At 40.9% G+C, this 23,372-nt stretch overlaps 1 pseudogene across 1 annotated transcript; it reads right to left on the bottom strand.

Moving 5' to 3' along the window:
- Window positions 1-980: 980 nt before the first annotated feature.
- Window positions 981-16,867, bottom strand: Odad2-ps1 (outer dynein arm docking complex subunit 2, pseudogene 1; annotated as a pseudogene). Its single transcript, XR_005494389.1, has 5 exons — window positions 16,743-16,867; window positions 10,812-10,941; window positions 9,020-10,403; window positions 2,650-2,896; window positions 981-1,199 (listed from the first exon to the last, which is right to left on the bottom strand). The product of XR_005494389.1 is annotated as an outer dynein arm docking complex subunit 2, pseudogene 1 (transcript).
- Between the last annotated feature and the right edge of the window lie 6,505 nt (window positions 16,868-23,372).

Genomic DNA, 23,372 nt, shown 5'->3' with positions numbered 1-23,372 from the left:
AAGCCACTACCTAAAGACTATACATGGACTGACCCTGGACTCTGACCTCATAGGTAGCAATGAATATCCTAGTAAGAGCACCAGTGGAAGGAGAAGCCCTGGGTCCTGCTAAGACTGAACCCCCAGTGAACTAGACTGGTGGGGGGATGGTGGCAATGGGGGAAGGGTTGGGAGGGGAACACCCATAAGGAAGGGGAGGGGGGAGGGGGATGTTTGCCCGGATACCGGGAAAGGGAATAACACTCGAAATGTATATAAGAAACACTCAAGTTAATAAAAAAAAGACACTCATTTTGAATGTAAATACCATATCCTGTCCATGTAAATTTGATTGTAATCACTATAAGAGAACCTAGGTAGAGAGATGCATTAAAAAGCTCTCCAAAATTAGTCTAACATAATACATATATGTATAAATGGGTGTGTTTCTATATCTAAGATATATATATATATATATATATATCACATACATATATTTTACACACACACACACACACACACACACACACACACAAGGATTCATTTAAAACTCTCCAGGTTGTGCCTAATGTTCACATATATGTACATATGTATGTGTGTACATATATGTATACTACAGAAATTTGCATGCCATGAACAATAAACTTGTTCTTTAAAGTTCAATATTATAAACACTTTGGGTTTTGTTGTTATCTGGTATTTAATTTAAGCTTCTCAGTTTTGTGCTATGGTCCCAAAATAGCCATATACAACATGTGAATAAGACATGTAGCTGGCCTGCAATATATCTTTACTCACAAACACTGCAGCTTGAAGCTTATATAACCTGCACAGGCCACAGAATATTATACTTACATTTTTGTCCAGCAATTTTAAAATATAAAAGAAATATTAAAATCATTCTTAGCTCACAGACAATGGGAAAACAATTTACTAGACAAATGACTACCTATTCACATTTTACTAGGTCAGTTCACTACTGAATTGAACTCACATCTTCTTTATTGGTTTTGAAATTTGTGGTCAGAGTCAGAGATATCTTCAAACTCAAGCTGTTTCAGGCCTAGAGGAGGCAGTTGCCTTTGCAGGGCTGATGGACTGAACCGTTCTTCCTTTAGAAAGAAGTGCTGGGTGAATTTGGAGATCATCTGCCGTCATTGCAGGGGGTGCTATTGTACAGTCCAAAATTTGTATGAACTCCTCACTGGTCCCGGTAATTGCTCCATTAGGTCTACCAAAAGCAAGAGATAAGACTTGGCCCACAAGATAATAATTGTAAAAAAAAATGTTAACATAGGCTTATAAAGCAAGTAACCAGTGCCTCATGCACAATAGACTTAGCCCAGCTCTTCTCACGTCAACCTAGACACAAGCAGAAAACACTTCATAACCCAGGAAAAGATGTGGCCTCAAGTCCTAATTTTGCTTTTAAAGTTCAATTTCCAAAACATTTAAAATGTGTATTTGCAATAGTAAATACAGATACAAGAACCCTCAAGGTGGTATTGATTGAGGAAATTATGAAAACAAAATTGAACATGCTGGCTACCAGTCAGAGGAGCAAGGTGGAGAGCAAGGATCATCACATTTTAGGAAGGTTATTGGCACGGCTCTAGAGTCTTGTTTTGGAAGGGAGATTTGAAGAATAAGAAAATGTTTATTACAGTGTTCAAATTAGATAAGTGAATAAAAAAATAACCTTTACTTGAACTATTGAAATAGAGATATAAACCCAAAATTATGTGTATATATATATGTACATACATACATATATGTGTGCATGTTTGTATGCATTTTTAATTACTAAGAGAGTCTGATAACAAGCCAGACTGTTCTACTCATAATAAACAAAAATTGGAAACAGACTAGCTGTCTACGAATGGATGGATGGATAAGGAAAGTTTGGTACATTTACAGGATGGAACATTTCTCAGCTGTTAAAAAATCAAATCATGAAATTTATAGCTAAAGAGTGCATTTAGAAATCAATCAAGATGAATGTGGTTTGTGTTTATTCATTTATATTGAATGTCAGTTGTTAAGTCTTTGATAAGGAGGCTACAATCGATTTAATCCCAGTGGTGAGGTATAGAGCAAACGACTAGAGGAGAGGTTTGGGTCCCACTAAGAGGGAAATAGAATAGATAGTTATGGACGGACAAGGGTGGGTAAGACTGGAAGAGGGGGAATCAAATGGGAAGGTGGAGGTGGAAACTAAATTTAATACAATTAAAAACAACTTTTGGTGAGCTCAAGAGAAAGGGGTATTGAGGATCTATGATATCAGAACTCCTTTTCACAGTTAACTTTGGTTTTTATAATAACCTAGGTAGACATTACTGGAAATGAACAGAGACTTACAAATGTTCAGAAGCTTACCTGGGGCCCCAGTCTTAAACAGGGCCAAAGGTGGCTTCAACCCAAGGTCCTCACTATTTTTACATTTACCCACCCTGGCTCTTAGCGGGGAGCCCTCAGGAGGATTGGACATGGGGACCAGGAGAGGAGTCTGCCTCATCCATTGACCCTATAACATTTCTACAAGCAAAGAGAGCCGACCATCTTTCCAGGTAGGGGACATGTGTATGCTGGTGAAAGGGCCAGCTGCCTCTCTCATTCCAGTTATTAACAGTAAAGACCCACACTCGCCCTCAAACACTGAACCCACACTCCCCTACTGACCTTCCATGGATGAGGTAAGTTGGAGAGACAGAGGGACAATAGTGGTGGAGGCTGGAGTGGCCAGAGACTCCCATCTTCTGGAGAGCTCAGCATCATCCACTTCAGCAGACACAGGGGAGAGGGATGGCATGCCCTCTTCAAGCTCCCCACTGCCTCTGGGAACCTCGACGGTGACCATATGCTCCTGTGTGACCATGGGTAATGTAATGTTCATTGCTTGAGTTACCATTATCATCTCTTGAGTGATGTTTGGAAAGGAAGGAAATATTTTAAAGTAGACTAAATTCCAACATCTTAAATTCACTATGGTTAATAAATTGAAAAAGAGCAGTCAACTCTTTCAGAGACTGAAACAACAAAGATAGCTTGAGAATCAAAGTCTTGTAAACAATGCTACTATTGCTGCCTTGGGAGTTGTGGGGCAATCTAAGGCAGAAATAAAGAGGTTAATGTAAAAACAAATAAACAATAAAAAATTGAAACAAAATAGGAAGATGGCTCCTGAGCTCAGATGCATTTGAATATTAGCTGAATCAGTCTGTTAAGAAATAAACTATACAGAACTATGTCACACTAAAATGTTTCAGAAGTATTTTGCATATTAATGTTCATTTTTGCATACCTAAAAGGTGGAAAGTAAAAATTTTAAAAATTAATAACAAAAACAATAATTACAATAACCAGTGCTCACCTACTTTCTGGGTTGGACAGATAAGGTAGTCAGGGTATGGAGTGTGCTCTTAACTTACCCCCCACACGTGTTAAAGAAGAAGGACAGTAATACCACCCATGGAAACTGTACTGGCTGGTTCTGTGTGTCAACTTGACACGAATTGGAGTTATCTCAGAGAAAGGAGCCTCTCTTGAGGAAATGCCTCCATGAGATCCTGCTGCAAGGCATTTTCTTAATTAGTGATCAACGAGGGGAGGTCCCAACCCATTGTGGGTGGTGCCACCCCAGGGCTAGTAGTCCTGGGTACTATAAAAAAGCAAGCTGAGGAGTTAGAAAACAGAAAGCTGGTGATGATGCAATATGACAAATGTGGCATGTTCCAGGCTCAGCAAAGTAGCAGAACTTGGTAGCTTTAGTCATGTGGCTCTGACTGAGTCAATAATAGAAGGGGTCACAGGGAGCAGCTGAGGCTGGGCACTGTGAGAGGCCAGGAAAGGCCATTGGTAAAGATGCAGCTCAGTTTCAGTTAACAGCCCAGGACTGAAGTGGTCATGCAAAGAAGTTGAGGTTGGCACCATGAAGAGAGCCGATAAGAGGCTATTACTGAACCTGATTGCAGCAGAAGACTCCAGTGTGTTAGAGATAACATTACCATGGGATGATCACCAAGAACAGCAGCAGCAGTGCCGTGGAGTCAACCAGAGCCTAGAGTGCTACAGAGGGCAAAGCTGGAGAAGTGACACAAGACCTTTAGAAAAGCCAGATTATGTGTGGATTCCAGACACTGGAACAGAGAGCTGTGAAGTTGATGTTGCCTTGGAGACCCCAAGATATTAGAGATATCATAGCCATGGGATACCAGCCAAGGAAAGCGGCTGACAGGGAGTGGAACCAGCCCAAGAGAAAGAATAGTTTTGTAGTCATCAAAGCTGAAAGGAGTTGAACATCAGACAAGGAGATGCAGAGCTTGGAGTTTGCCCAGCTGATTTTTGGTCTTGCCTTGGTCCAGGATTTCCTCAGTATGATATTTTGGAATGGTAATGTATATCCTGTGCTATGATATGTTGAAAGTATGTGATCTGCTTTTTGATTTTATCGGCACTTACAGTTAAGAGATTGGATGAATCTGAGAAGAAACTTTGAACTTTAGACTTTTAACATTGTTGAGACTCTATGTGGAAACTTTTGAAATTAGACTAAATGTATTTTGCATTATGTTCTGGCTAGATTTCCCACCCACTCCCACCCCCAATAGACTCATGTGTTTGAACAACCCTGTGGGGGCCAGGGAGTAGAATGTGGTGGTTTACATGCTTGGCCATGGGGAGTGGAACTATTAGGAGGAGTGCCACTCTTGTTGGAGGAGGTGTGGCCTTGTTGGAGGAAGTGTGTCACTGAGTAGGTGGGCTTTGAGGCCTTTCATGCTCAGACTTTGTCTAGTGAGAAAGATAGCCTCCTGACTACTTGCAGAAGAGACAATCTCCTTCTGACAACCTTCAGACCAAGATGTAGAACTGTCAGCTCTTTTAGCACCATGTCTGCTTGGACACTGCCATGCTTCCCGTCATAATAATAAGGGACTGAATCTCTGAAACTGTAAGCCAGTCCCAATTAAATGTTATTTGTAAGAGTTGCTTTGAACATGCCTCTTCACAGCAATAAAATCCAAACTAAGACAGGGTTCAAGGTAAGCCTTGGTTACCCGGTAAGAGACAAAGCTCTTAGCATTATGTTGAAGCTTCTCTCTGTGTATATGTGACTTTCATGCAGTTCATTGTGTGCACCCCTTTTCTTGGTTCCCAAGGCTATGGTGGAGCTGAAAGCTAACTACTGTGGCTTTGGGGTTAAAACCACCTATGGCTGTTTTTTATTAAAAGATCTGCCCAAGATAGGGTCAGGAAGAAAATGGCTGGATAGAAGGGGAGAGAGGAAGCAATAAAGTAGGAAGAAAGGAAAGAGGGTGTGAAGGGCAAGATGAGAGAGATGAGAGGGAGGCAGGAAGAGAAGGAGGGAAAGACAGAGGGATAAAGAGAGAGAGGGAGAGAGATCCACAGTACAGATTCTGGTGACTTCCCATATATGGTCAGGAAGGAGAATTTCAAAGTATACTCTGGTCTGCTGGAGGTGCACCATGATTGAGAAATGGGGAAATTCCTATGAAGGGGACATTGCCTTAAAGTTTCTCTTTCATAAATTATTTGTTTTTAATTATAAAAATGTGTGTGTGTATGTGTGTGTGCGTGAGTGTGCGTGCGTGTGTGTGTGCATGTAGTTATAACATTAGCTAAAAATAAAGGAACATGAATGTTACTCACCATGTTGTATGCTTTCACTCATGAGAATTGCCAAAACAAGTGAGACCAGTGGGTGATAGATTCAGACCATGTATATCTGCCGAATGATTTGGTGTATGCATAACTCAAAATTCTTCAAGCTGCACATTTAAGGTATATGCTTTATTGTAGACAAATTGTTCCAAGTAAATAAAAATACCCAGTACCCACTGCCTCAGTTCATCTGAAAAAGACAGACAGACCAACAAAGAGAGAGAGAGAGAGAGAGAGAGAGAGAGAGAGAGAGAGAGAGAAAGAAGAAGGAAGGAAGGGAGGGAGGGAGGGAGGGAGGGAGGGAGGAAGGGAAGGAAAGAAGGAAGGAAGGAAGGAAGGAAGGAAGGAAGGAAGGAAGGAAGGAAGGAAGGAAGGAAGGAGGAAGGAAGCTAAGCAAGCCTGGGGAAGCAAGCCAGTAAGCAGCACCTCTCGGTGACCTCTGAATCAGCTGCTGCCTCCAAGATCCTGCCCTGTGTGAGTTCCTGTCCTGCCTGCCTTTGGTGATGAACAGCAAAGTGGAATTGTCAGCTGAATAAACCCTTTCCTCCCCAACCCGATTCTTGGTCATGATGTTTTGTGCAGGAATATGTTTTGACTAAGACAAAACATATAACCCAGTGGTCAAGAATGCAGACTAAAGAGTCAGTTTACTTGTGTGTGAAGTTTGATTCAACTACTCATGAGCTTTGTGATTCTAAACTAAATATTGAACATCATTGAACAATAAACTTTACAAACTCAACAACAAACCTCAGTTTTCTTAGATATTAAACAAGAACAATAATATTTACCTACTAGTTTTTTAAATTTTTTTGAAACAAGCGAACTCTTTGTATTCCAAACACATAGCAGGTTTTCGACAGATATATTTTTTGTAATTATTTTATTTTATGTGTCCATGGAGGCCAGAAGAAGATGCTTGGATTCCCTGGAACCATCTGATGTGGGCCTGGGAAGCAAACTCATGACCTCTGCAAGAGTAGTCTGGGCTCTTAACCACTGAGCTTGTTTGTAAAGCAGTAGGGAAATGAGGTGGTTATTACTGAAAAACTATTTGATCATTAAAATAGTCTATTATTATCCATTTTACTTTTTCCACTTGTATCTGTAGAAGCCCACAGAAGTCTAAGACATAACAATATGGACTTAACTATATAAAACATACCCTGGGACAACATCCCTTCATGTTCTAGAAACATGAATACTGTGGACAATTGCTAGATAGGCTACATAGCAAGATCCTAACCCAAGTTTTAAAAGCAATGTATAAAATGTTTTCTGGAAGCGTCTATATAAATGTTCACTTTACAGCTATTTTAGTCTTTACAAAATAAACTAGAAGCTGAGCAGGGTAACACACAGCTATAACCAGAGTACTCAAGAGGTGGTGGTGAGAGTTAAGAGTTCAAAACCATCTGAATCTAAGCTGCTCGAAATCCTGTCTCAAAACCCTAAAATGTTAATAGGAATGTATATTATCTAATATCCATCTACCATTTGAATACTGAAAAATTTACCATTTTAATTACATACCAACAAAACATCATAAGCCATGTTACAAACCTGACAGTTTTGATAGTACGCTTACCTGGACCAGGTCATAACGTTTGCACATTCTGAAACAGTTTGAAGTGAGCATATATACTTCATACAGAGTCTTCTGTTCCAGACGATATTATGTAACCAACCACATAAGGAAAGAAAAAATACAATCCATCAACAGCAAAATCAGTGTTTCTAGTCCTTAATATTTGATGATGTGGAGAACAAGAAAAAGTGGAAAATTTGAAATGAAGCAGGTAGATAATTTACATTTTCCATATACTATTTATAGATGATTAAATTTTGGAAAGTAAGGTCAGAGAACCCAAGTGGCTAATTCTACAAGATAAACATCTACCTAGTTATTTTTAGGTAAGAAATGTCAAAGATGTGCACATATTTTGCAACAATGTCTAAATAAGTATAATGCATTGTTGCTAAACTATTTTAATATAGCTGTTCCTTTCATATTTTCAAATGTATTTATATATTTTCATGATAAAACAATCAAAAAGTGTTTGACTACATTGGTTTTAATACTATTGATTAGTTGTCTGAGTCCATTGCTTATAGATACTATCCCACAGAAAATCCTAAAGCATCCCTGACACCTACCCAGGAGACATCAGCTGGATCAACCAAAACAACTAAAATCATCTGCAAGTGCTGCTTAGTGTCCCAAGGAGAGTTGGGGTGTGTACAAATTGTCTCCAGTTGAAGACCTTGACTTCTGTGCAGGATATGATTTTTATGGAATACATGTGATTTGCTTTAATATTTCTGTCTTTGATTAAATCTTGAGTAACTGTTTCTAAGTCACCATTAAAAAAATAAAACTATTTAGGATCATAGCACCACTGTTCTCCGAGAGGTCTCGTCCAGCAACTGATGGGAACAGATGCAGAGACCCACAGCCAAACATTAGGAGGAGCTCAAGGAGTCTTGTGGAAGACTCCAGGGAAAGACTGAGGAAGCTGGCGGTGTCAAAGACACCACAAGAAGTCATACAGAGTCAACTAACCTGGGACGATGGGGCCTCATAAAGACAAAACCACCAACCAAAGAGCATGAGTGGTCTGGACCTAGGCCCCCTACATATTTGGAGCAAACGTGCAGTTTGAATTTCATGTGAGATCTTAACAATCGGACCAGGGGCTGTGTCTGACTTTGTTGCTTGCCTTTGGATCCCTTTACCCTAAGTGAGCTGTTGTGCCTGACCTCAGTGGAAGACAATGTGCTTAGTCCTACCATAACTTGATATGCCAGGGCAGGTTGGTATCAAGGGTGTGGGCTCTCCCCTTATCTGAGAAGAAGGGGATGGGGGATGAAATAAAAGGAATATAAGGGTAGGACTGGGAAGAGAGGAGGGAAGGGGGGTGTGATCGGGATATGAAATGAATGAATGAATGAATGAATGAATGAATGAATGAATGAATGAAACCCAAGCCAAATATGATGGCACACATCTATAACCCTACCAATCAGGAGGTAAATGAAGGAGAATAGTCATGTTTGAGGTCAACAGGACAACATGGTAAGTTCAAAGTAAATCAGAACACACAGGGAGGTCCCGTCTCAAAACCAAAGTAAACAAATAAACAAAATACACAGCTGGGTATGGTGGCACACATCTGTAGTCATAGCAGTTAAGGGCAAAGGCAGGAAGACAGTAAATTAAAAGAATCCTTACAAGATCCCATCTCAAAAACTTTCAAATCTAACTATGTTTTTTATAAGATCCAAACTGACAGTTTCCAAAATAATTGAACTTGGCATATGCTTTTCTGTTGTTTTAATTTTTTTTCTCTCTTCTCACATCGTTTAACACATTTCTTGCTGCCTGCTGTGGTACAGACACACATTGAGAGGTAGAAGATTGCAGTCTCTGAGGAAAGCTCAGTCCTGTCCCACTGTGTAGAAGCTCTAAAGCCTCCTGCACTTGAGAACAGCTTCATAGTGGAAATCTCAGGGTCATCTACCAGACTCATGGGAGTGAAGGTAATTTTATGGATCAAGACTGGTGACCTACCATCCCCCATTGCAGTTACAAGGGCTGTTCCCAAGGGTGTTTCTCCTCCCGGGAGCCCTGGAGCCACCTTTGCAACCTCTGTGGAAGTGGGGCTCTCCTCAGTCCCCTCAAAGCTCTCAGAGTTTCCATGCGGTTGCTCTGTTCTCACTTGAGTCTCTGCATTGTCTCCTGACTCTGGGGGCCTCCCTAGACTTATGCTCTCAAATTTGGTGCCATCCCACTCCTCGCTGAAGACAGAAGAAACTGGATCAGGTGTACTGACACTCACTGTGACCTTAGGGTTTCCCAAAACACTGTCAGCTGTTGTCTCAATAGTCAGGACTTTCTTGGGGAGTGTCACCAAATACTTAGTGGTATTGCTCTCGACATTGTCAACTGCCATCTCTGAGGACCTCTCCCTATCAGGCTTCATCTCTCTTGTGGAATCAACATGGGGAAAGGCAGTAGTTCTCATGGCTACATCTGCTTTGATGTTCTCAGTTTCTTTGGTATTTATAGAAGAAGGAGGTGACTTTCCTAAGCTAACTGCTTCCTGACTTTCAGTTGCAAACACCTGGTTATCTAAATACTCCAGGAAACCATGGGCTCCATCTGTGATCCCTTGTACCATGGACTGGGTGCTTGAACTGCTGTAGGGTTCCTCCTGGTCAGGATTCAGAGAAGCAGGTGAAGAAGATACAGCAACAGTTAACATGGACTTGGAAAGGCTGTGCTCAGGAGACATTCTTTCAAGCTGGCTGGGGCCATGCTCTTGGTCACTGGTTGAATCCACTGGCTCACTAGAAGAGTAAACACCAGTGCTGGTAGCATACAGTAGCCCAGCTCCTGCAAGGTGACTCTCTCTGCTCACAGAGAATACTTTATGTAATGGTGTCACTGACGGTCCTGCAGAGAGTCCCATGGGAGCATCAGAGGACATCTGCTGGGGTGTGTACTTTGGAGCAAAGGAGATGTTTCCTTGGCCATCTGTGTTCATCTTCTGGGGCTGCTCCTTCTCTGCATAAGCGTGTGATGTTTCCCTCCTTTCCACCTGTGGGAAAGCTCGACATCCTGTGGCCAAGGTGAGGAGGAGAATGCTGCAGAAAGCCACACAGGAGGGCAGCAGAGTTGGTCTGCTCATAGTGGGAGGAGAAAATTGGTTGAAGGAGTCGACAATTCCAGTAACTGAGTCCTGTAGGCAAGTAAAGCACAGCACACTGTCATGTGGATGTGTTTTGTAAATAATATGTTTTAAGTCAAACTAGAAGTGCCATGACCTCCTTGACCTCCTTAAAAAGAAAGGAGGTCAGAGATAGTTGTTCTATTCCTTTGTACTCTTGAGACAGTTCACTTTCTCCTGTTTGTAGCAGGAACAGTGGGGCCCCCACTATGTAAATGCTGGGGGCTGTGTGGTTGTACAAACATCTTCTGCAGGAGGACCAAATCGAGGACTGCCAGAGTGACCAAGGATTGGTAGTGCAAATAATTCCAGCCAATCAAGAACTGCTGTTCATAAGAGACGCTTTCTTGGGGGCATGGGTGGGGGGTATTGAAGGAGCTTGCGGCAGTGCTCAGATGGTCCTGCCTCAGCATTTCTTACCTGCTCCTGGATTCTCTGTCCTTCACTCTGTGCCAAGTAGTCCCAAACTACCAAGGGTAAGTAGAGTCGGGTAGGGCACAGGCCACACCTGTTAAAATCTCCAGGTGATTTCAGCTCCTTTTTTCCACTGCTGGAAACAACATGTAAACTTTAAGAGAGACTGAGACGATGGCCTGTATGAACAGCTGCCTGCCACTCAGAGGAACTAGCAGATGAACTTCAAATCCCTCCATCTCTCAGGCTTCAGTGCAGGTCCCCATCACTGCTCTTAGAAGTTTAGCATCAAACAACAGAAGCTGCATGACATTAGAAAATTATGGAAGAAAATTCAGAACACAGGTTGATGCAAATATTAACCCTAAACAAGCCCTGTGGCCATATTTTGTGGTCTCAGGCCTTTGCTTTCTTTCCTCTACACTATACCCCCTATGTGGCCAAGTGCCCAGGAGAGAGGAAATGCTGAGCAGATCTTGGCTGAAAAGCCAGGATTGTCTATCGGCTGCTCTGCAGGGAGAAGGGAGGAGGGGAAATATCAGTGTTTATGAGCATCTGTGTCGCAGGTTAAATTACCTCAAACATTAGAATACTTAAGGTAGAAAGGAAATTATTTTCCTTTTAGTTTCTGTTCACCCAGTGCCTTTGGGTGCTGCTCTGTCTGTGTCTCTCCATGCTGGTTAGTTCTCAGGAACACTACCCAAATTCCTAACAGAGAGCAGATATTCGCTCCACCTAGATTAAAAAGCATTCCTTAGGGAGCTCATCAATACCACTTTGTCACTCGCTATCAAGGTACCCTGATGGCTTCTGCTGTCGTCTGAATAATTTGCTGCATTTCAGCCAGCAGTGTGCAGATAAGCTGTTCTGTCAAGCATTATCTTTAACAATCTTGAATAGACACAGTCCAGAACCTCCCTCGTGGTCAACCCAGCACGTTCAATCTTCAAGGACCACAAAAAGCAATGCTAAAAAAAACCCATCTGTAACCATAGACTTAGTTGTGAAATTTTCTAAACACTTACTTGGTGAATGTGCTTCCAAATGAGATGAAAAGCACATTGCTTCACATGGAGAGGTGGGGATAAGGAGACCTTTCCTAAGCCATCATCAACATCATCACCATCAACACCATATGCATTCTATTTTATTATAAGAGTGGAGGAAGAACTGAATTGACAGCAGACATGAGAGCAGTTTGAAAGACTTAAATATCATGTAATAGAAAGTAATGTCAACACAGTTCCAACATACATGTCCCTCAAACTACGAAGAGGAATTTGAAGCATCTATAGCATCACTCAATTGTGGACTGTTTGTTTTCCATATACTCCATTTTTCACATTTTCATTGCAGAATCCTGTCATGATCAGTTTCCTGCAAGAAGCAGTCATTTCCATAGCAGGCAGTTCTTTTCAATGACCCAATTCAACACTTTATTTCTGTCCTTTGTGGATCATGAACCTCATTTGCCTGGAGAGATCTCTACCGGCAAGCTTTTACAAGAGACCTGAAAGAAATTTCACAGACTTTGCTCATTATCAGTAGGTAAATACAGTGTGACAAAAGAAGGTTGATCACATATGTCTTAACTGGAAATGAGTTTTTACAGTAGAGAATAAGCCTGGACTACCCTTGAAAGGCCTCTTTACCTTAAATTTCAACTAGCACAGTTCAGTGCAATGCAGCCCCCCATGGTGACCCACATCTTTAGTGACAGCACTAGAGAGGCAGAGGCAGGCATATCTCTCTGAGTTTCAGGATAGCCTCATATATATATATATATATATATATATATATATATATATGTTTTAGTCTTGCATGGAGTACGTAGTGAAACACTATCTCAAGGAAAAAGAAAGAAAGAAAGAAAGAAAGAAAGAAAGAAAGAAAGAAAGAAAGAAGACAGACAGGAAGAAACAAAGACAGAAAGCCAAAAAAAGGGGGGAAAGGCTAAGAAAGGAAATCTATATACAACTTAAAAATAACTTTCAAGCTACCCAATAGGATGAAACACACCTGATATTTTCACGTGAAACTTTATCTTAGAAGAGGAGCTCATCTTCCTCATTTCTACTGCGAACATCATTTGACATAAAAACACTTTCTATGTTGTCAAACAACCATGGTGTGAAGGCCCAGCAACAACGACCCACTATGTACAGTCAGGAGCCTCCCTAGAAAACAAAGGCAGATCGACATTGTCCTAATTGGCTCTGTCTTCACATTTTCATTGTAACAATGGAAGTTTTGCAATCAATATTAAGGCAGCTGCATAAGTGTGTGGTCGATTAGTACAGCCAATATAACAAATTCTATCCATAAGAGCAAACTGAGTTGGCTTTATAACTCTATTCTGAACAATAGAGGCAGTGTTGTGACTCTATGAAGCCTTCCTCCAGACTCTGAGTCCTTCTGAATGATGCTGTACTAAGGATTTTCTGGCTTCAGAGCTGCAGCTGCCTGTTCAGAAGACACTTAGCTGAGAGAGACACAGTGTAGCTCAATAGACAACTTCATGCCAAGGAAAGACACAGAATGAAGGAGCGGGTATGCAATTTCTGACCACACGTATTAGTCCCAGTGAAGAACTTTTTCAGAGCTCTGTGTGTGGTTTTCAGACTTTGCCTTAACACCCCTTAAGTTTCAAAAGAAAAGTTTCAAAGGGAAAATATTGGAGGCCCTTGAAGCAGTCTTTTTGTTTATCTTGTACAGGAGATTTACTCTTTAATATGGTACCCAAAGTTTCTTTCAAGGAAAAAATATGTCACATCTTGGAAAGGCCCAAATTCTTGGGGTTTCCATTTTGGCTGCTCCCTTGCTTAGCCAGGGTTTTAGCTTCCACATGACTAGTGTCTACTTTGGCTAGGCTCTTCAGTGACCAGGACACACATGCCACACCCCAGCACTTCCTGATAGTGCCTATGTCCCATGCTTGAGTATCAAGTGTAACTAAGAAGGTAACTGAGTACTGGATTCAAGAGAAGATTCAGGGTGCGCCCAAGCTGTGCCACTCAGTGTCCCATGCCCAGGGTGACCTGTAACAACCAGGGCCCCTGCCTCACTCCTGCCCCTGTGCCATGTTTGCAGCATCTGTGAGCATTCAGTCCAGCTGAGCCGCAAAAGACAGCTAATGCAGAAGACAGCTAAGGCACCAGCTAACAGCTACCACTGCAGCAGTTCACAGAGTGGTTGCCAACTTCTTTGGCCAAGCATCCAGAGGGAGAGCACTTGGCTTTGGTGTTTATAGTGCAGTGCTTAAGGCTAACGATTGGCCAGCAGGTAGGTATGCTTGCTCTCTGGACATGATATGCTAAACCTTGCCCCTAGAATTTCCACTGGAGGGACTCCTCTCCTGCATGGGGCTGGATCAGATTGAGATCCTGAGCCTGGGACCTCTCAAGAGACCCTGATCTCAGCTGTCCCTCTTCACGTCCAGGGCTTCTGTTGCAGCCGTGTTCTGTTCCTTCAGACAGAACACTGGAGCACTGGTCCAACCTGAACAAGAACTTCCCTGGTTCCTAGTAAACAAGGGGCAATCAGTTCCCAGCCTCACAGTGGTCTCTGTGGAAACAGTGGGTGGCTTGATGGAGCCCCTAAGTGAATTCTTGAAGGAACTGTGCAAGAACTGTTCCTATCACTCAAGTAGATGCACTCAAGTAGAAAAAAAGAATTAATGGAGAGCATTGGTGTCTGACTGCTCTTTCTGACACAAAGCAGGGTGCCATGTAAGTTGCCTCTCGAGCTACACAGGAACTCAGTAAAGCACTATGATCCCCTGAAAGTTAAGGACTCAGTTTCCCTTTACCATTCTCCTAATTGTAAAGGGGGGAAAGTGTCTGGAATCTGAGTTCTAGAACAGGTCCCATAGCATTTTCCTCCCTTTCTGGTTCTTATGATCTCCCTTCTTCATGGTGGTCATTTTAGTCCCAGGTGCCTGTGAGTGTATGCACATGGGTGTGTGTGTGGGGGGGGGTTACGTGTGTACACATGCATGCACATGTGCACACACGTGTGTGTGTGTGTGTGTGTGTGTGTGTGTGTGTGTGTGTGATTTGTAAGCACTTGCCAATCTTTGGCTCCCACGCTTTTTCCTGTGCACAAATATGCACCATTTCCATATTCCTCCCACTCCCCTTTAGAACAGCTTTGTACATTTGAATGGTAGCCAGAAAATGCTTTTAAATGAAATATGATTAAATTTAATTGGTGGGTGAAATCTGTACTCTATTTGTGTTCAACTTAATACATAATGCATTAACAGTGACCAGGTCTCCTATCAGGATCAGCCACACTCAACTAAGTTATTTCAAAATTTTATTTTAAAGTCAATGGTTTCAAAATCAGGTCATGACTTCTCACTATATAAAGTTCTATAGTATGGTAAGGTCCCAGCTAGCACACAAAAGTGGGTCAGCTAAACCAAAATTCTGGTAACTACTAGGCCTAATGAAAAGAACCTGAATGGTGGATATTGATCCCAGAGTTCCAAGAGAAATAGAAAAGATGACAAGATGACACTCCTGTTCACCCGCATCCACGGCTTGCCCCACCCACAAACTTTATTTAGTCAAAACGTCTTTGACATCTTCCTGTCTCTGTTTATGTATCTCCTGCCATTACACTTGTAACTCGGAAATGCAGAATGCCACTAGTTAGACCCAATTGGCACACCAATGCTTTTATTCTTTCAAGATAGCTATTTCTCACAGTAAACGACTCTCCTGCCTACAGCAAAGTTTGTCAGCTATGCCATAGAAATAAAACAATCTCTTCTGACACTCATTTATAAATACCTTATCCTGTCCCAATGGTCAGCCCTATTTTAAACCACTCTAGTTGGTACAGTTTATCTCAAAAGATGCTGTTACTACATGGCAGTGATAGAAATCTGCTCCACCTGCCTCAACATACACAAGAACTGTAGACCAAGAGAAGCAGCCTTTGCACATCAAATCAAGTCACACATTATGAAGGTCATTGCCTTTTAACAGTTTATGTGTATGCGATGTATTTGGGATATAAATATGCAAAATCATGTCTGTACACACACCAGTAACTATTACCAAACAAAGCTCACAGCCATTGTGTGCCAGTATGTCAAAATCTGCTGCCCTCTACTGGCCTTCTTTGGCAATGAATGCATGTAGCAGAAGGTCACCTATAAATTTGGCAAAGCATTTGTATAAATAAGATTAATAATTTAAAAACTATTTTAGATAGGTAGAAATATCTCAAAACATATCAGTTATTTAATGTGATTCTCTCGGTTGTTGGAATCAAGGGACCAGAATCTCTTTTTCAGGATCTTGCTTTTGTTGAGAAAAAGGATCTGAAAAGGAGGACACACTGGGCATATAAAGCAAAGGGCATGCAGAGCCTGTGCTCCTATGACTCTTAATGAAGAAGAGGAAGTTGACTGCCTCCATACGCGTTTGGCCTCGGAGACTAAGACACTGCACCAACCTATAGGTACCACCAAGGAGGAAATATTTAATATGAATTCATTGAATCTTGTAATCAGCTGAGAGATGCTCCACGTAACCTGGAAGGGAGGATGTGTCTAGACAGAGACAGTGAGAGCTTACAGGATGAGTCTAGACAGAGACGGTGAGAGCCAGCTATACAGGATGAGTCTAGACAGAGACGGTGAGAGCCAGCTATACAGGATGTGTCTAGAGAGAGACAGTGAGAGCTTGCAGGATGTGTCTAGACAGAGACAGTGAGAGCCAGCTATACGGGATGAGTCTAGACAGAGACGGTGAGAGCTTGCAGGATGTGTCTAGACAGAGATAGTGAGAGCCAGCTATACAGGATGAGTCTAGACAGAGACGGTGAGAGCTTGCAGGATGTGTCTAGACAGAGACAGTGAGAGCCAGCTATACAGGATGAGTCTAGACAGAGACGGTGAGAGCTAAACTCACTGTCAACGTTTACCTCTCAGCTCTGAATCCAACACAGAAGAAAAAATGATGTATCGATGTCACTTTGCCTTTCGGCTTTCTCTGCTGGCTCTCATTGGTCAACTCTTGGCTCTGTGGCCAGTGTGACCCCATTGCCATCGGCTCCTGTTCATCCTCACAATTAATTATAAGCATCCTGTGGGCATTTATCATTAGCCAGAGACCAAATGTGGTTTTCTGTAAATCTAGCTTGTATATGTTAGCACTTGGAAATGAGTCACAAGGATTTAGACCGCTTGAACTCTGCCCTTGCTTTGATTAAGATACTGGAGTCTTAGTCACCACTACTCACACCACTTGTCTCTGAGCAAGATGACATACTGACATTCAGAGGTCTCCAACAGCGCCTGGGAAGTAGATACCTACAGTTTTCCCCTTTATCCCTGCCTAATATCTCCTGTTGGCTACAAATAATTATAACAGGCCCTCATTTCTCCTGCACACACTGCATGGGACTCTGCTAAAATGAGCATTCCTGGGGGGGGGGGGGCTAAAGGATGGTTCAGGAGCTAATCACACTGTCTGCTCTTGGAGAAGGGCTGTGGTCAGTTCTCAGCATCCTATCTCAGCACAACGCTGTTGGTAAGTCTGGTTCCAGGGGACGTACCTTCTTTTCTTGGAGCTGATGGGCACCAGTCACATGTGTGCAAAACATACATGTATACAGAAAAGCCACCTGTGCATGTAAAACCATTTAACATCAAATAAATAAATAAATAAATAAATAAATAAATAAATAAATAAATAAATAAATAAATAAATAAGGTTTTAAACAGTGTTTCTACCAGTCTGACCTCTGTGTGGGAGAAACTGCTATCCTGCACCACGGGAGACGTTCTGTAGAGGTCTGTTCCTAGCAGGTATTCTCATGCCCACGGAAATTGCACCTCTGGCTATGCAAAGACATGATCAAGAGGTTTTGAAGAATAGCTGGCCAATCTTATTCAGACTTAGTACTAGTGTTGGTATAGGATGCTTTTGTTGGAGTCTGATTTTCATTGGAAATGGAACCTGCAGCAAGGATTTGAGGCACTGGGACAGAATGAAAAGTAACATACACACACAGATGGAAACATTTTCTTCAAGGGTTGTATTTGGGTATTTCTTCTCCCAATCATTTGAATTGTCTTGATCTTACTGGAGGTATAGCCAGGGAGTGGGGAGTAGAAGGTGCCATTTCCAAACTGGATATTTAAGTCTTTGCTCTAAAAGATTGTCTTTCCTTCCTGGCCTTCCTCAACATTCACATGAGCCTTCCATTTTCTTCCACAGTCTTCTTTCCTTTCCCTTTGACCATTTCTTCAGGTGGGAAGTTTCTAGTTGCTTTTGATTTTTTGAATTGAACTTCTGAGCAGTAGTATTTAGTGTGGAGTAGTATTCCCAGGAGTATTTAATTATTCAATGAAATTTATTGATTTTCATGAGAGTAAAGATATAAATAATGGTACCAAAATAGAATCAATTCTGTGCTCATCTTGTCAAGCATCCAAAAATCTTCAGAACATTTGTCAGAACCAATCTTGTACTACTTCAATGCTACAAACTTACAAAATTATTTAGTGTACAGTTTATTAGTAAGATAAATGGGTAGAGTAGTTTATGTCGCAAAACTTTTTTCCTGAAACATGCATTTGGAGTGATAATATTTTTAGGAATATTTTATGTTTTAATTTAGTGTAGCTATTTTTATAGGGTATTTTTTATTTACATTTCAAATATTATTCCCTTTCCAGGTTTCCCAGCCATAAGCCCCCATCCCATCCTCATCCCCTTCTTCCATAAGAGTGATCCCCCTCCCCAACCACCTCCCCTTCCTGCCTCCCCATCCTATCATTCTCCTACACTAAGAGGTCCAGCCTTGGTAGGCCCAAAGTCTTCTCCTCCCATTAGTGCCCTACAAGGCCATCCTCTGCTACATATGCAGCTGGAGCTATGGGTCTGTCCATGTGTAGCCTTTGGGTAGTAGTTTAGTCACTGGGAGCTCTTGTTGGTTGGTATTGTTGTTCTCACGGGATTGCAAGCCACTTCACCTCCTTCAATCCCTTCTCTAATTCATACACAGGGGAAATATCAGTTCAATGGTTTGCTGCTAATATTCACCTCTGTATTTGTCACACTTGGGCTGAGCCTCTCAAGATACAGCTATGTCAGGCTCCTATCACCATGCATTTCTTGGCTTCATCAATATTATCTAGTTTTGGTGACTGTATATATATGGGCTAGCTCCTCAAGTGGGGCAGGCTCTAAATGACCATTCCTTCAGTCTCTGCTCCAAACTTTGTCTCCATATCCCCTCCTATGAATATTTCTGTTACCCCTTTTAAGAAGGACTGAAGCATCCACACTTTAGCCATTATTTTTCTTGAGCTTCACATGGTCTGTGGATTATATCTGGGGTAATGCGAGCTTTTGGACTAATATCCATTTATCACTGAGTGCATACCATGTGTATGATGTTTTTATGATCAGGTTACCTCACTCAGAATGATATTTTCTAGTTCCATCCATTTGCCTAAGAATTTCATGAAGTCATTGCTTTGATAGTACTCCATTTTGTAGATAGACAACATTTTCTGTATCCATTCCTCTGTTGAAGGACATCTGGGTTCTTTCCAGCTTCTGGCTATTATAAATAAGACTGCTATGAATATAGTGGAGCATGTGTCTTTGTTGCATGTTGGAGCATCTTTTGGGTATATGCCCAGGAGTGGTATAGCTGTGTCCTCAGGTAGTACTATGTACAATTTTGTGAGGAAAGTCCAGACTGACTGACAGATTGGTTGTACCAGCTTGCAATCCCACTAACAATGGAGGAGTGTTCCTCTTTCTCCACACCCTCGCCAGCAACTATGGTCAACTGAATTTTGATGTTAGCCATTCTAACTGCTGTGAGGTAGAATCTCAGGGTTGTTTTGATTTGCATTTCCTTGATGACTGAGGATGTTGAACATTTCTTTAGGTACTTCTCAGTCATTCAATATTCCTGAGCTAAGAATTCTTTGTTTAGCTCTGTACCCCATTTTTAATATTGTTATTTGGTTCTTTGGAGTTTAACTCCTTGAGTTCTTTGTATATATTTGATATTAGCCCTCTATCCAGTGTAGGATTGGTAAAGATCTTTTTCCAATCTGTTGGTTGCTGTTTTATCCTAATGATAGTGTCCTTTGCCTTACAGAAGCTTTGTAGTTTTCTGAGATCCCATTTGTTGATTCTTGACCTTAGAGCATAAGCCATTGGTGTGTTGCTCAGGAAATTTTCTCCAGTGCCCATGTATGTCACAGGCTCTTCACCACTTTTTCTTCCATTAGTTTGAGTGTATCTGGTTTTATGTGGACATCCTTGATCCATTTGGACTTGAGCTTTGTACAGGGCAATAAGAATGGATCAATTTGCATTCTTCTACATGCTGACCTCCAGTTGAACTAGCACCATTTGTTGAAAATGCTGTCTTTTTTCCACTGGATGGTTTTTGCTCCTTTGTCAAAGATCAAGTGACCATAGGTTCATTTCTGGGTCTTCAATTCTATTCCACTGATTTACCTGCCTGTCTCTGTACCAATACCATACAGTTTTTATCACTATTGCTCTCTAATACAGCTTGAGGTCAGGGATGGTGATTCCCTCAGAAGTTATTTTATTGTTCAGGATAGTTTTCGCTATCCTGGGTTTTTTGTTATTCCAAATGAATTTGCAAATTCCTCTTTCTAACTCTATGAAGAACTGAGTTGAAATTTTGATGGGGATTGTATTGAATCCATAGATTGCTTTTGGCAAAATGGCCCATTTTACTATATTAATCCAGCCAATCCATGAGCATGGAAGGTCTTTCCATCTTCGAGATCTTCAGTTTCTTCCTTCAGAGACTTGAAGTTCTTATCATACAGATCTTTCACTTGCTTGGTTAGAGTCACACTGAGGTGTTTTATGTTATTTGTGACTATTGTGAAGGATGCCATTTCCCTAATTTTTTCTCAGCCTGTTTATCCTTTCAGTAGAGGAAGACTACTGATTTGTTTGAGCTAATTTTATACTGAGCCACTTTGCTGAAGTTGTTTATCAGGTTAAGTAGTTCTCTGGTGGAACTTCTGGGATCAGTTAAGTATATTATCTAACATCTGCGAATAGTGATATTTTGACTTCTCCCTTTCCAATTTGTATCCCTATGACCTCCTTTTGTTGTCTGATTGCTCTGGCTAGGACTCCAAGTACTATATTGAATAAATAGGGAGAGAGTAGGAAACCCTGTGTCATCCCTGATTTTAGTTTCTCTGCTTCAAGTTTCTCTCCATTTAGTTTGGTGTTGGCTACTGGTTTGCTGTATATTGCTTTTAGTATGTTTAGCTTTGGGTATTGAATTCCTGATTGCCCCAATACTTTTAACATAAAGCAGTGTTGAATTTTGTCAAATGCTTTCTCAGCATCTAATGAGATGATTGTGTGACTTTTTTCTTTGAGTTTGTTTACATAGTGGATTACATTGATTAATTTTTCATATATTTAACCATCTTTGCATCCCTAGGATGAAGCCTACTTGATCATGATGGATAATCATTTTGATCTATTCTTGGATTGTTTGCAAGAATTCTGTTGAGTATTTTTGCATCAATGTTCATAAGAGAAGTTGGTCTGAAGTTCTCTCACTTTGTTGAGTCTTTGTGTGGTTTAGATGTAATGGTAATTGTGGCTTCATAGAAGGAATTGGGTAGTGCTCCTTCTGTTTCTATTTTGTGTAATAGTTTGGCCAGCATTATACCAGGTCTTCTATGAAAGCCTGACAGAATTCTGTACTGGATTGGTTAATCTGGTCCTGGCCTGTTTGGTTGGGAGACTTTTAATAACCGCTTCTATGTCTTTAGGAGTTATAGGACTGTTCAGATAGTTTATCTGATTCTGATTTAACTTTGGTACCTAGTATGTGTCTAGAAATTTGTCCATTTCATTCAGAATTTCCAATTTTGTTGAATATAGGCTTTTTAGTAGGATCTGATCATTTTCTGAATTTCCTCAGATTCTATCATTGGAATGATAAATTTTTATGCACAGGAGTTTCATTCAACTTCAAAACACCAGAATTTGCTGTGTTCATTTTTCTACATTTTAAACACTTATTTCCAAATCACCCAGATGTAGTCACTTACTTCTTTATATTATCAAAAAAATCTGTTCATAAGTGATGGAGCAAAATGTTGCATGACTTACATTATCTTTTTAAGAAATGCATTGTTTCACCTCTTATTCACTGTTTGCTATCTTTAGGCCTTGAATTCCACCATTTAACAGTAGTAAATCGAATTTTGTCTTTTGTGTTGAAGAAGCAAGGTACGAGAGTGGAGGTTTGAGGCAGAGCCAGATTAACACAGGTGTCTTAGGCAGTGCATCCCTTAATGGAATCTTTAAAAGATAAAGTCTCAGGCTGAAATATTTATGTAAAAGAAATCTTCATTTTATAGCAATAAACGTATCCTTGTAAGATGGGTTATAAAAATCTCTTTTAAATGTCTTCCTCATCAAAGAGATCATGCCTTTCCTGGAATAGATATTTTTATTCCAAATGAATTGGTCATCAAGAATAACTGAGTTCATAATGGCAGCCATGACTTGTGCTTCACTTATTGGACAATTGTGTTGGGTTGTCCATTCCTTTTTTCTTTGTTGCCTCCTCCTCCTCCTTCTTTTTCCTCTACTCCTTCCTCTCCCTTCTTCTCTTCTTTTGTTACAAATAAATGGTTCTCAGAGTTAATATTTTAAACAATAAACATGAAATATTTATAGTTGAAGCAGTATACCCACTGCTTTTATTGCTGAGAAAGGCCATTTTCTTCTATCCTTAGGAAAAATAGAAGTGAATAAATGGTTTACCAATAGAAGCAAAAGTCAGGACTGATAAGTTACTGTGTTTCTTGTGTTTCTGAGATGAAGTCTTACACTGTTTTGTCTGAGATGCACAATACTCTTTCTTCAGCCTCACAAGTGTTAGCATTGCAGATGTAGGCTCTTGGGCCCTGCTCAAAAGATGCTCTTTTCAAAGAATATCTGGAATACTAGAATAGAGAAATAAAAGGGTCAGATATTCTCAACTATAGTAGATTTCTGAATCTCCATGAGCTCAAGTCTGTGCTATGTTGTAGGCTTATAGTAAAGGTGTTCTGAGGTCAGTTGCAGACATAGAATTATTCCCAAACAGATTTACTGAATGTGTTTTATTATCTGCCTTCTAATCAACATAGCTGTGAGGGTTAGTTTGGTTGTCAACTTGACTACATCACAAATTAACTAAAATAAAAAATGGCTGGCCATGCCTGTGAGGGATTCTTGCTTAGTTAAATCATTTGAAGTGGGAAGATCCCTTTCTAATGTGGATCTTTTGAGAGGAAGACACAGCTTCAATCTAGATTTTGTAAGATAGGAAAACCAAAATCCAATCTGGGCCACACCTTCTTCCAGAAGCCTATGAAAGGCCATGGAAGAGGAAAGCCTCTCTGCTACCACATCCACTCCTTCATAAGAATTAGAGCTGATTTCTTTCAGATCCCAGCATATGCTGAAGACCAGCTGAGACAACCTGCTTTATAAATATAACAACTACGGGACTCTTGGACTCCAT

Source organism: Rattus norvegicus, chromosome 15 (genome assembly GCF_036323735.1).
Source record: "Rattus norvegicus strain BN/NHsdMcwi chromosome 15, GRCr8, whole genome shotgun sequence".
In the NCBI taxonomy this organism is placed as follows: Eukaryota; Metazoa; Chordata; class Mammalia; order Rodentia; family Muridae; genus Rattus; species Rattus norvegicus.
The sequence above is the reverse complement of the archived record's forward strand: the minus strand, read 5'-3'. Positions and strand labels throughout refer to the sequence as shown.